Source organism: Cannabis sativa, chromosome 2 (assembly GCF_029168945.1).
Source record: "Cannabis sativa cultivar Pink pepper isolate KNU-18-1 chromosome 2, ASM2916894v1, whole genome shotgun sequence".
Taxonomy (NCBI): Eukaryota; Viridiplantae; Streptophyta; class Magnoliopsida; order Rosales; family Cannabaceae; genus Cannabis; species Cannabis sativa.
The window spans coordinates 40,537,725-40,553,196 of NC_083602.1; the positions used below are offsets into that span (position 1 = coordinate 40,537,725).

Below are 15,472 nucleotides of genomic sequence, written 5' to 3' on the forward strand. Positions count from 1 at the left end.
TTAGGGCATAAAACCGGACAGCGCTAACATAAACATGGAATCTATAGCTTCTATCTGGCGAATTGTAAGTAAACGATGATCTCCTTCGAGCTTGACCAAACAAAAATAAATGGTGGAGGACTCATTTCACATAAGCTGAAATATCATTTATACGGGGTTAAGTGTTTTAAGGTTAAAATACATTGTAGGGTAAAACGGTAATCTAATCCCTTTACAGTGTAGATCATTCATATAGAGGATCATTGATCAAATTAGGATTATAACAATGGATAACTAATGATTAAAACTCTTTACAATCTGATTACTAATCAATATAAGAAATTTGAAGTGATTAATGTTTGCATGAATTTTACATGCTAATGGTTTAATATGTTTATTACATTTATACGCGAAATCAATTAAATTCAGATCATATGTTTATTCACAATTACAGTATCGTCAACTGTTAGGCTATTTTTAGCCTATGTTTTGGATCCAATTTATGTGCGTTTTTAGCTGTGTTGGGACGGAATTACGCTTGTTTTCTATGTTTTCAGGTTCTTTGGAATAAAAGAGGTCTCGGGTGCAGAAATTCGTTAAAAGATGTGCTGAGCCGAAGAAAACACAACTTCTGAGTAATTGTGCACATCTGGCCGCGGCTAAACACAACCTGGCCGCGGCTAGATTTCGAAAATCTATGAAGCTTCAGTCGCCGCGGCGATGAAGAGGCTCGCCGCGGCCATTTAAAAGATACAGAGAGACCCCTTATTTTCAATTATCTCGCCGCGGCGAGAGGAAGCTTAGCCGCGGCGAGATCCCGTACGGACCAGGGGCATTTTTGTCCATCGAACCCTAAATTTTAGTTATAAATAGAAAACTGCGATTGGAAGTCTGGGAGAGCGATTAGAAACCCTAAAATACAGCTGAGAGCTAGGAAGAGCATAGAGATTCAAGTGAAGATCCGTAATTCATCCACCAACAGTTCTTTTCTTTATTCCTCTTTAATTTATTTATGTTTGAATATGCTATAGGGAATGGTTATGGATTTGTTTCTGAACTAAATTTCCCATTTAGGGAGGATGATGATTGTTGTTTAATGTTTTGCCTAGTTAATGTTTAATTACCATTCCTCAATTCTTGTGTGTGAAATTATCTTAATTTGTTCTTAATTTCATGTTTAAGATTGATCACCTTGTGCATGCTCTATGATCTCAATTCGAAATCTGAAAAGTGAGAATTGAGAATGCTAAAATTAAGATAATCGATGTTCTATGTGAAACGAAAGTATTTGCATGACTTATGTGACGAGTAGATTATTACTTAATGACGTCGATTTCATGTTAGTTTAATTAAGGAATTAATTAGATAACATGTGATTTAGAATCTAGAAGATCTGAAAGGAGCTAGGTTATTTCATAATCTGTCATTCACTCCAAGAATAGGATAGTAATTAAGCATTAACGATTTGGGTAAACAACAACAGGATTCTCCTCCCTATTATCTCATCTTGCTCAACTCTCAATTGTGTTAATAAGTTTTCTGAATTTCTTTCATATTTTACTGTTTTTAAATCATAATTGCTTTTGATTTACCGAATAGAATCATAAGTATAATTTAGTGGTATTTAATCCAATTCCCTGTGGGATCGACCTCACCTGTGTGAGATTTACTACTTGATTGCGTATACTTGCGTAGCGTTCATAAAATATAGCAACAAGTGTTTGGCGCCGTTGCCGGGGAATTGTTAAAGATTATATTACATAAAATTATACTAACTTCTACTTTGGTATATTTTCTCTTGCTGATTTTTCTAACCTTTTTCTTGCAATATTTTCTTGATCTATTTCAGGAATCCTAAGTGCATGCGCCGTCAAGGACAAACAACATATTACCACAGCTGATCCTGAAATCGAGAAAACTTGCAGGAGGAATCGAAAGAACAAGAGGCAAGAAAGAGTTTCAGCAACTGCTGAAACATCAGAGATCATGGCTGCCAATGTGAACAATAATGCTGGAAACAATGGAGGTAATAACGGTAATAATGGAGGTGCCGTGGAAGATCAAGCTAATGGCCGTAGCTTGAGAGATTACATTCTCCCTACTCGACGGAGTGCGGTCAAATATGTATCGTGCCACCGACAAAGGATGCAAATAATTTCGAGATTAAGCCCGCCATACTACAAATGGTGTGGCCGATCTTCTGGGCCAGGTGGACTCCCTCCGAAGACCCCAATCCGCATCTATCGAACTTCATGGAGTTATGTCGGACCTTCAAAGTCAATGGGGTTAGTGATGACGCCATCCGTTCGAGACCGTTTTCCATTCTCACCGAGAGAGCGAGCCAAGAGTTGGTTGATCTCCTTGCCACCAAATTCTATAAAGCAACATGGAGGACTTAGCAACAAGATTTATGTCTAAATTCTTCCCTCCAAAGAAAGTCTGCAAAGCTGCGAGGAGAAATAAACAACTTCTGTCAGCAAGATAATGAATCTCTCCATGAGGCTTGGGAGAGGTTTAAAGATCTAATCAGAAAATGCCCTCATCATGGCATAGAGAAGTGGATGCTGGTTCACAATTTCTACAACGGGTTGGTTGGTAACACTAGAACTCGATAGATGCAAAGCAATTGGGTGGAGCTTTTATGAGAAAGAGTGCTAATGAGGCTTACGATCTATTGGAGGAGATGGCTCTAAATAATCGGCAGTGGCCAATCCGAAAGGAGTCAAACTAAGAAAGTAGCCGTTTGGTGTGCTAGAGGTTGATGCCATCACAAAATTGACAAAGTCAAGCCGAGGCCTCGACAAAGCTGATTGCATAGGCAAGCTAAACAAGCCCAAGTTATTTGTGAGATATGTGGAGGCAACCATCACTTTTCGCAGTGTCGGGAAGATGTGGATAATTTGCCAATGGATCAAGCAAAAGCCATTGGGAACTACTCCCAAAATAATAATTATGGGCACAACCAACGGGTTCTACAAAGCAGAGAAATCACCCCAACAAAACCAACAACAAAGTCCTAAAGTGGCTCCAACATCCAAGCCGATTTATTGCTCCAATTCATGATGGAAACTAGAGCCTCTATTAAAACTCTAGAAACTCAAATGGAACAATTGGCTACTCAAGTGGCAAACCAAGCTCAAGGAAATTCAACATAGCACTAGTGAGGCAAAAGGAAAAGAGCAATGTAAAGCAATTTCCTTGAGGAGTGGAAAGAATTATGATGGGCCCGATGTGGTACAACCATTCAATGAAGAAGTTAAAGATCAATCACCAACTCCAACATCAATAGAAAAGAAAACTACCGATAGCCCCGCACCACCACAACAGTCCTCCACCAATCGGTATTGATCATCATGTGAAGATACCTTATCCTCGCAGACTCCGAAAGACCAATCTAGACAAGCAGTTTAAAAAATTTCTAGAGGTCTTCAAAAGACTACACATCAACATTCCTTTTGCTGAAGCCTTGGAACAAATGCCCCGTTATGTGAAATTCATGAAGGAGATATTGTCTAAGAAGAGAAAAATGGAGGACTATGAAACAGTGGCATTAACTGAGGAGTGTAGCGCCATTTTGCAAAAGAAACTACCGCCCAAGCTTAAAGATCCGGGTAGTTTCAATATTCCATGCTCTATAAAGGGGGTTCAAAGTGGGAAACTAAAGCTCTATGTGATCTGGGAGCAAGCATTAATCTAATGCCGTTGTCTGTCTTCAAAAGGCTAGGATTGGGAAAAGCAAAGCCCACAACAGTGACTCTACAACTAGCGGATCGTTCTCTAACTCATCCTCGTGGCATAATTGAAGATGTACTGGTGAAGGTTGGTAAGTTTATCTTCCCTGCTGATTTCTTAATTCTTGATATGGAGGAAGATTCAACTATTCCCATTATTTTGGGAAGACCATTCTTGGCCACGGGTCGAGCATTAATAGATGTTCAAAAGGGGGAGTTAAAGTTGCGAGTCCAAGATGAAGAGGTCAATTTTAATGTTTTTGCCCCAACTGACATTCCTACATGTTGCAAGATTGAGGTGGTGAAGGGTTCTTTTGTTAAAACTGATAAGAAGAAAGCAAAGCCTAAAGAGCGACTTCGAACGATTCAGCGTCGTTGGAAAAGATTGATGTGTGGTAGTTCTGAAGGTGAGCTTACTCTTGTGCAAAACTCTGAAATCAACACTATTGGTGGTAAATTTTCTTCATTTAGTGCGAGGGCTCTTTTGAATGCAAAGGGTGGACTTGATCCCTTCTGATGGGGCTCAGGTAAGTTTCTCTCACCCTGGTTTATTTTCATACATTGGGGACAATGTGCATTTTAGTTTGGGGGGGGAGACTTATATTTTTTTTTCTCGCGTTTAGTTTGTTTTAGTTTTTTTTTAGTCTTGTGTGATAGCTAAATTGAAGGATTGATTGAATTGTTGTTATTCACTTGTGCAATGGATTAAAACATAACTGTGTGCTTGACTTGCAACTGTTTGAATTAAGATGGATGTGTGCTAGGAAGTGATTCATGTAGATTTAAAACATTTGCTATTCTCACATATCACCTCTGTTCTATTTGGTTTGTGGAATGATTGATTGTACATGGAATAGAATTTGTATGACATACTCTCTTGAAGCGAAATCCTTGATATTTTTTTGTTTGGAAAGTGATTTAGGCAAGTTTTCTTTGGAACGATTGAGCCTTTCAAGCCTACCTAGAAATTTTTACCATAGTATACCCAAAGTTGAGCCTTAGCCTGTTTTAAAAATTTTTCACCACTTAACCGAGTCAATTCGTATCTTAAATTCTTTTCACCCTGAACGTAACTTATTATGCCATGAGCCTTGAAGCAAGTTTGGGGGGATAACTGCTGTAAGTGGAAAAATAAAGTGTAGGAATGAGAGATTGAAAAAAAAAAAAGAATAATATTGTGTGTTGTGCCTATGAAAAAGAAGAAAGAAAGAAAAAAAATGTGTCTTCTTGAAAAAGTTAAGAAAATTATGAGGTACACACATAAGAAAAATTGCAATCTCTTATTTCTGTTTTTGGGATATATGGAAAGAAAGCAAAAGAAATGTCTAGGCTTGCTTGGTTAATAGTGCTTATGGTATAGTATAGCCTAAATGACTTCTCACCTACCCATGTACCTAAGCCATGCGATGTTAACCGAAAAAGACCTATTGATTCCAAATAGAAATTTGTCAACATTAGTGGAGAGAGGTATGTCATTCAAACTTATTGATCATGTGTTAGTGGGATGTTGGAAAGTTTAGAAATGCTTGTGATATTGATGGCAATTGCGATGCTTTATGTTTGTATGAATTACTTACTTGTAAATTGCACATTCAACTTAGTTCTTAGAGTTGGCAAGTTGAAATTCTGGTTATTGATGGATTGAAGTTGTGCAGGTGGTGGTAACAATTAAATTGTTGGAAAGTTTAGCTATCATTGTCAGTTTGTTTTTAGTTTAGTCCTAGTTTACTTCCTGGGGACGAGTAAAGAGTCGGGCTTTGGGGGAGTTTGTTAGGCTATTTTTAGCCTATGTTTTGGATCCAATTTATGTGCGTTTTTAGCCGTGTTGGGACTAATTACGCTTGTTTTCTATGTTTTCAGGTTCTTTGGAATAAAAGAGGTCTCGGGTGCAGAAATTCGTTAAAAGATGTGCTGAGCCGAAGAAAACACAACTTCTCAGTAATTGTGCACATCTGGCCGCGGCTAAACACAACCTGGCCGCGGCTAGATTTCGAAAATCTATGAAGCTTCAGTCGCCGCGGCGCTGAAGAGGCTCGCCGCGGCCATTTAAAAGATACAGAGAGACCCCTTATTTTCAATTATCTCGCCGCGGCGAGAGGAAGCTTAGCCGCGGCGAGATCCCGTACGGACCAGGGGCATTTTTGTCCATCGAACCCTAAATTTTAGTTATAAATAGAAAACTGCGATTGGAAGTCTGGGAGAGCGATTAGAAACCCTAAAATACAGCTGAGAGCGGCAGGAAGAGCATAGAGATTCAAGTGAAGATCCAGAATTCATCCACCAACAGTTCTTTTCTTTATTCCTCTTTAATTTATTTATGTTGAATATTGCTATAGGAATGGTTATGGATTTGTTTCTGAACTAAATTTCCCATTTAGGGAGGATGATGATTGTTGTTTAATGTTTTGCCTAGTTAATGTTTAATTACCATTCCTCAATTCTTGTGTGTGAAATTATCTTAATTTGTTCTTAATTTCATGTTTAAGATTGGTCACCTTGTGCATGCTCTATGATCTCAATTCGAAATCTGAAAAGTGAGAATTGAGAATGCTAAAATTAAGATAATCGATGTTCTATGTGAAACGAAAGTATTTGCATGACTTATGTGACGAGTAGATTATTACTTAATGCTGATTTCATGTTAGTTTAATTAAGGAATTAATTAGATAACATGTGATTTAGAATCTAGAAGATCTGAAAGGAGCTAGGTTATTTCATAATCTGTCATTCACTCCAAGAATAGGATAGTAATTAAGCATTAACGATTTGGGTAAACAACAACAGGATTCTCCTCCCTATTATCTCATCTTGCTCAACTCTCAATTGTGTTAATAAGTTTTCTGAATTTCTTTCATATTTTACTGTTTTTAAATCATAATTGCTTTCGATTTACCGAATAGAATCATAAGTATAATTTAGTGGTATTTAATCCAATTCCCTGTGGGATCGACCTCACCTGTGTGAGATTTACTACTTGATTGCGTATACTTGCGTAGCGTTCATAAAATATAGCAACATCAACACAGTGGAATGTGATTGTGATCATATGAATCAAAAGACTAAGTCCCTGTTTCATCAGTGTTTTGGATTTACACTAATGTGATAATCAACGATGATGTGTACTTACACTTGGAGTAAGTGTTATGTTCTTTCCAGGACATTAGTAAAGTATACTAGTTTCAAATGTATGGAGTATACATTGGACTGGACCGATATTGCAACTTAGTTAAGATATTACAAACTTACCGTTATATCTTTCCAAGTCAATATCAGTAGTTGATCTTAAGATTAAAAGAATCTAAATCCTGATATGCTTAGGCTCAACTCAGGAGTACTATTCATGTTCTTTGATTTATTAGTTAAGCCTACTTTTGGGTCAGGGTGATACGTATATTTTGGGAACATGATAGTATGATTGAGTGGGAGTGCTGAACATAAATATGGAATCTATAGCTTCTACTGGTGTATAGAAGTCAAGTGATGATTCCTTTCGAGCTTAGCAAATAGAAGTAAATGGATGAGCTCTTGTTTAAGTGACTAATTCTTAGATCACTAAACACCATTTACCAGTAGCTAAGTGTTTTAAGGGGAAAAATACATTGAGGGGTGAGAACGGTAAAATTATCCCATTTCGATGTAAATCATCTATATAGAGGATCTTTGATCACAAGAAGATTATAACAATGGTTAAATGAGATAGCATATCTATATCGTGGAACATATAATATGCTCTATATAAGTCTGAGAGTGCAATTCTAAGTTCTAAGAGTGGATTCAACGAAGAATTAATAAGTAGGAATTTACTTAGTAAATTCGGTTCACTTATTGGAAGCTCAGCATATAGATCCATGGTCCCCATTCTAGTTGAGAACATACTGCTTGTAAGACTCAATAATTGATTTGTGATTAATCAATTATAATTCTAAAGTTAGACTATGTCTAATTTGTGAATTTTCACTAAGTAGGGGCGAAATGGTAAAGAAAAGAGATTCTAGGTTTATTTATTTATTAATAGACTTTATATGTCTAATTAATAATTAAATTAAATGACAATATTATTTAATAATCTATTTTAGTTATTAAATAATTAGTTTTGGCATTTAAAAGGTTAGAATTGGAAAATTAGCGTTTTTGAGAAAATAGAAATAAAATTTGTGAAAACTGCAAAACTAAGTGGGGCCCATTACTTACACCTTGGCTGGCCACTTTATGTGGAATTTCAAATTGATATTTTCATTATTTTAATGCCAAATAATTCCTAACCTAAACCTAGTAGTTGCCTATAAATAGAAAGTGATTGCTCAGTCAAAATACACTACTTTTCAGAAAAACAATTTTTCAGAAAAACTGAGCCTTCCTTTTTCTATACCTTGGCCGAACCTCTCTCTCTCTCTCTCTCTCTCTCTCTCTCTCTCTCTCTCTCTCTCTCTCTCTCTCTCTCTCTCTCTCTCTCTCTCTCTCTCTCTCTCTCTCTCTCTCTCTCTCTAAATTTCGAACCTTAGTGATAGAGTAAGTGCCCACACACAGCAAGTGGTAACTCAATCATAGATTGGAAGACTTTGAAGGATCACACACAAAGAGAAGGACATTCGGGCTCAGATCTTGATAATACTCTGCTACAGAAAAGATACAAGGGTCAGAGATCTGAGTGGAAGGAGACATTAATTCTGCTGCATCAATGTAAGGTTTTTCTTAACTTTATATGTGTTTATTTTATCGTTTTAGAAAGTTCATATTTAGGGTGTTAAACAACATACTTGTGAGTAGATCTAAGATTTTGGTAAAACAATTTCCAACAACTGGCCTCAGAGCCATGGTAATTGATTTGCTTTCAAGATATTTGGACTTTAACACGATTGTTTGATGTTTTGGATGGTTTTATGTTGTATTGAGTGTTATATGATGATTGATTGATGTTTGTGAATTTTCGTGAAAAATAATTGAAATTTTGTTTCTAAAATTATTTTTATTGGATATTATGGAAAAAATTAAGCAAGTTACTTTTTTACAAAACTCAATTTCGATTTAATTTGAATTAGTTATGATTTTTTGAAGATTCGAAAAAAAAAAGATAGGGATGCTACATCACCCACGCGAGCGCGGAACCGAGTGCACCTCGGTCATACGCGTGTTCGGACAGCATTTTGTCTGAGCAACACGCACGGGTGTCTGAAGACACCCCCCTCCGCGCGCGTAAATCCTGCATTTCACTCCCTGGGTCGAGGTTTCTCGGCTTGCACCCCTATGAGCGCGTGCGGACGAGTATGCAACGCATACCGTCGTACAGGTCACAATTTTTTCGTTTTTCTTCGTTTTTTCATGCTTTTTCATGGATTTAACTTCCGATTTTTTGTGTAGTTTTGTATTTAGACATTTACTATTCATATTTCAATTCTAATTATCATAATTAAATTATTTAATATTTTTTAATTTAATTCATGATATTAGTGTAATTTTAATTTGAAAATAGTAAATATCTATCTTTTTTGCTTAATTATCTATCTTATTTTTAAATTTAATTATATCTTATCTTATTTTTAAATTTAAGGTCAGATATTAATTTTTTAATTTAATTTTTTTTAAATAATTTGACCTTATTTAAATTTAAAATAAGATAACTATAACCATGATATTTTAAATAGATATAAGATATTTCGCTAACTTTTAAATTTTGTTATTTTAATTATTTAAATTAAATCTAAAATCTGAAAAAGATATTTATTTACCTTTTTTAATTTTATATTTAATTTTTATTTATAAAATAACATTTAATTTTAAAAGTAGTTAGCAAATTTTGAAATGATATTTAGGTTAGTTGAAACCTAATTTTTCAAAAATTGTAGGTTTAATTTTAAATATTATTTTATTAATATTTTTGAAAATAAATAAATATTTTTTTATTTTTTAAATTTTTCGAAAATTAAATTTTTTTAAATTATTTAATTATTTTTTTTTATTTTCGAAATTTAATTATTTAAAATTAAATAAATACTACTTCCAACTATCCAGCTAACCTTGTTGCAGGAGTATGTGGTTTTAGCTTGTTTGTAAGTTTTCAAAACCTATTATTACTTGATTACAAATAGCTATGGTTAACTTGTGGACAGATCCAGTGATCTCATTTTAACTCATGGCTTCCTTGGTCAAGTAAATAATTTGTAACAGGTATATTTTACAATCTTCTTTCATCTGTGTATGACCTAGCAACATGATAGGATCCATCCAAATGTGTGCCTGTGTGAGCCTATATGTTTATTTTATTATATAGATGCATATAGGTTGTTGCTATATAAAATGTCACACAATGATAGATTTTATTTAGGTCCATTTAATTTTTGGACCTATTCAATTAATAACAGTTATTTATTTTAAGGTTAAATTCCTCTCTTTCGGGCCTTGTGTGAGAGTTGGGAGCCATAGAAGTGGGTACGACATACTGAACCCAGCACCCCCCACATGAACTACCCCAATTGTGAAGGCCCATTTGCCTGATTTGAATAGCTGTACTAGGTTAATTATATTAGTTTGACCTAATAAAATTAAATTAGCAACATAATTAACTTTTAAAATATATGAAATTTATTTTCATTTTAATATTTTAAAGTTAATTTTAAGAAAAACACTTTTAGTTTTAGATATTATTTCTAGACAAACTATTTGTATTTTTCTTGTATTTAATTAAATAAAGAATTTTAACTTACTAGATTCTTTCTAGAACTTATTTAATTAAATATTCTTATTTAAGTTATAAATTAGTTATTTCAACTGATTTTTCAAATCTAACTTAAATTTGAATATTTTATTTAAATTTAAAATTAAGTTGAGGAATCCTAGGCATTAGTTATTAAAGATTCTTAAGATATTTTTTAAGTTAGTTTTAAACTTAAAATGGAATATTTTTCAAATTAAGTGGTTATAACTTAATTTTTGATATTTAATTAAATCTAAATTTGAAAATATTTAAGTTTTAGATTTTTTCTATACAACTTAAATTAGATATTTTTCAAATTTTTGTTGAAGAGATATTTTCTAGATAGTAATTTCTAGACTACTTATTATTTCTAATATTAAATACGAAAATATTATACATTGTGAAATTAATTATTTAAATAATTAATTTTGGTACAATTTTATTTAAGTATATTTTTTCCTAGTATTAAACTAGAAATTAATAATTAAGCTTTCTCTACTCTTAATTATTTATTTCTTAAATTTAATACATTTAATAAAATTGAAAAATTAAATATCTAAGTTGATTTTCATCATGATACTTAAATATTTATTTTTCATGATACTTAGTTAAATAGAAAATTATTTTTAGGTTGAAATTTAATTTTTCAATTTAAATTTAAATAATTTTAAAAATATATTTCTCTTTATTTTATCAATCAATTTCGAAAATTACATTTTATTTATGCAATATTTTCTTGAATTTTTCTTGAAAAATAGATTAAGTTGTAAATTAATTATTTATTTTAATTAATTCTTGGGCCAACTTAAATCAATGATTTTTTTTCATCTATTGATTAATTTAAAATAATAAATTTAAATATATTAAATTAGAAATTGAATTAATTAGTCAAAGGAAAATCTAGATAGGTGATATTTTTGCTTGAAGTATTTTTTTTTCTAAGTATTTATTATTTAAGTATTTTCGAAAATTTGTATAGTTTTATACTTTATTTTTCGAATACAATAAATATATTCTTATGAAAATTTATTTTAAGTTGCCAATTAATTTAAATTAATACAACTTAAATTAATTTTTCTTAATATTTATATTTAAAATTACTACTAAGATGGAAATAATTCATTTTATTTCAATCACCATCTAAGTATAATTTTATAAATATTGAATTAAATTCTTATTTTGAATTTTTTAATTCTAAATTCGAATTTAATGAATATATTTATTAGAATAATAAAGAAAATACGCTTTATTATTATTAAGATATTCGATCTCCATTGTTGGTTTTACATCGCGTTTGTTTTAGTGAGTAATACTCCCTAATGGAGGAACGTTCATTAGCAATTTCGCACCGTTTAATCTCGAAAGATAAGTAGTTTGTAAGTGTTTTATATGGTATAGATCACCCTAATGGTGGCGACCATATTTGACTTGCAAATTGCGAAACAATGGTAGAAGCTCATAAGATAGAATAGCCTTGACTCTCGCCTAAACAGGACAACGCTGGATTCCAATCTTGATCGAATAAAAGGTTGCTAGAATGTTTAACATTTTAGATGAGCTGACAACTCTATTCAGTAGATGGTAGCTTTGACTCTCGCCTAAACGGGACACTGATATCAGTTTGTTGAAAAACCTTGGAAATTATTTAGGATTGATTTTTTTTTAGTGTTTTCTCATATCATTCCTATTTGCTATGTGCTTATAATTTCTGAATTGATTTTGTGTTAAACCATTATTGATTTCTATTTGTTGATTTCTATTATTTTGTAGTATCCTGTTTAATCATGATGAATTTCATGTTATCACTGTTGACTGAAAACAAGCTAAATGGATCTAACTTTCCCAAATGGAATGAGAACAGTAACATTGCTCTCATAGGAGAAAGTGCCTTGTTTGTTTTAACTGAGCCGTCACCTGAAGTACCTGGGGATAATGCATCCAAAGCTGTGAAAGAAAAGTATGAGCGTTGGCAGAAAGCTAATGACAAAGCTCTATACTTTATGCTTTCCAGCATGGTTGACACCCTCAAAACTCGGTTTTTTAAAACCGAAAAGGCTGCTGAAGTAATGACGCTATTCGGTAGGGCATCACTTCAGTCTCGCTTTGACGCGACTAAGAAGTACATCAATGCACGGATAGAACCCCATCAAAACGTGCGTGATCATGTTCTCCTCATGGCAAGTTATTTCCAAGAAGCCCAGGATTATGGTGCTGAAATGGATCACACTACTCAGGTAAGCCTTATCTTGAATAGTCTGACTCTAGCATTTCTGCCCTACACATCAAATTATGTCATGAATAAGAAGGACATAGACTTTCATGAGTTAGTCAATGACCTTCAAACTTATGAAAATTTGATTGGAGGACCTAAAAAGAAAGGGAGTAAGCCTCACAATTCTGGGAATGGTAATGAGACGGTAAAACCTGAAGCAAATGTTGCCTCTACTTTAAAACCCAAATCGAAGAAGAAGTGGAAGAACACCAAGAAGCGTGCAAAAGCCATGAAAAACAAAAAGGCTGCTGCTTCTGGTGATGCTACACTCAAAGGAAAGTGTTTCTACTGCAATGAGAAAGGTCATTGGAAACCCCAGTGTCCTAAACTTCTTGCAAAGAAACAAGGTATTTCTATTTATAAACTTTAAGAGTTTTAGTGAATTATTATCCAATTAGATTTATGATTCTGGACTAACTTTGTTTATTTGTTTCTTCTTCTTGTAGGCCAAGCTACTTGAACACAGATGAGTTGGATCGGAAAGCTGGACCAAGGGTGAAATCGTCCAGATGAAGATGAAGCTCTTCTATCTATTTTTGAATTAATTGTTTTAGTTTAAAGACAATTTGGATTTCAAATTTTAGTTAGGGATTTTTATCCCTGTTTTTCTCATATTGTTGCAATATTTTTTTTATTTATTATTAATAAAGTTTCTTTTATTTTCAAACCAATTGCAATTAATGAGATTGAGCTTCATTTACTTTATCTTAAACCACAATTACGAAATTATATTTATATGTTTGAATGTGTAAGTGTTTTTATTATTGATGCAAATTCTATAATATTTACAACTCTTCATAGAGTTATATTAAATAAACACTAGAAACTAATTCTATATTTATTAATAATTGTTAATTCTAATACAATTATTAAGAAGTTGTTTAATAAAAGGATCTTTTGATCTGATAGGGGTGGAGAAAAGTTAAGAAAACTATGCAGTTCAACGATCTTTTATATCTAATGAACTCTAAATAGTATTCACCTCCACATAAACTCTATCACACTTAGAGAGTCATGATCTTTACAACCTTTAGGGGTGGATCATAATCTCTATATACTTAGGGGTGGAGTTCATCCACAATACCCTATATGTATATACTTAGGGGTGGAGTCTATTCCATAATACCCTATGTAACACATATTTTCTTTAAACATGGTAGTAATATAATGACTTAACTATTATCAATATAAATCCTTGATCTTGATTGTATGTTCCAATTTAGTTTTACTGTTACAGTAAAAATTTGATACCTATGAAAGTTCTTTGATAAAGTTTCACACTACCTTAATTGTGTGGGAGAATTTTAAAATTCTATACCCATCTTCATCAGGTTGACACTTGTGATAGGTACTTAAGAACACTACTGAAAAGCAAATCTAACCATTCACATGGATAGGTATAACTTATCAGAATTATGAGAATAAGATAAAGAACTCTAGTTCAGTCTATTCGAATGACTTGAACCAAGAATTCTTAATCCTCATAAAATTTTATGGTATCTTAATTTTGATTACTTAATCTCTAGCATGTATTTTCACTTCAAACACTAGTCTGCTATGTTGATGACTTAGTCTTAACTTAAAGTTTCAGACTAATACAAAAGTCACAATTAGATAACTCTCCAAACAATAAAGAGGTTAAAAGCATTATTTAACCAGACATCTGCTATTGAGTGGGAGCTATCTGAGATGTAATCAAATAAGGAACATTAGAAGATATTCAAGAAAGATTTATGAAAGTGATCTATATGTTAGATATTAAGGAACTGTGTATCAGTTATCCTTGTATCTCACCAACTCATTCAAAATTCCTTAGATGGTGCTTACTTTGGGGGTGGAGGAGTTATTCTATAATAATTCAAGCTCTACCAGAGAAGAATTATAACTTTGTAAATTCGAAAATACTAGAAAGTTATAATACTGAAGAAAAATCTACACTGTATTATCTCAATTACATATTTTAAAATATGAGAGACATGTCTTCTGTTTATTCAGATGTACTTTTAAACAGTAAGGATTTCAGTATCCCTTGATGAGTAAAGCATATAGTAAAGGATGTTTCATAAATGTATTTATGAACTAGTTTCCAGAAGTTTGGGTGGATTCAAATATACTACACTTGATCTAAAGATCAAGACATCAGATTGACTTATTTGCATACTTTGTTTTATATTAGTGCAAGTGGGAGTTTGTTGGGTTTTATGCCCTAAATAAAACTCTTTACAATCTGATTAGTAATCAATATAAGAAATTTGAAGTGATTAATGTTTGCATTAATTTTACATGCTAATAGTTTAATATGTTTATTACATTTATACGCAAAATCAGTTAAATCCAGATCATATGTTTATTCACAATTACAGTATCGTCAACACAGTGGAATGTGATTGTGATCATATGAATCAAAAGACTAAGTCCCTGTTTCATCAGTGTTTTGGATTTACACTAATGTGATAATCAGCGATGATGTGTACTTACACTTGGAGTAAGTGTTATGTTCTTTCCAGGACATTAGTAAAGTATACTAGTTTCGAATATATGGAGTATACATTGGACTGGACCGATATTGCAACTTAGTTAAGATATTACAAACTTACCGTTATATCTTTCCAAGTCAATATCAGTAGTTGATCTTAAGATTAAAAGAATCTAAATCCTGATATGCTTAGGCTCAACTCAGGAGTACTATTCATGTTCTTTGATTTATTAGTTAAGCCTACTTTTGGGTCAGGGTGATACGTATATTTTGGGAACATGATAGTATGATTGAGTGGGAGTGCTGAACATAAATATGGAATC

The 15,472-nt window shown here is 32.8% G+C and overlaps 1 non-coding gene across 1 annotated transcript; it reads right to left on the bottom strand.

Annotated features, from left to right (window-relative positions):
* Positions 1 to 2,423: 2,423 nt before the first annotated feature.
* LOC115703465 (small nucleolar RNA R71) lies at positions 2,424 to 2,530 on the bottom strand. Its single transcript, XR_004009227.2, has one exon. It is a non-coding gene; the product is annotated as a small nucleolar RNA R71 (small nucleolar RNA).
* Between the last annotated feature and the right edge of the window lie 12,942 nt (positions 2,531 to 15,472).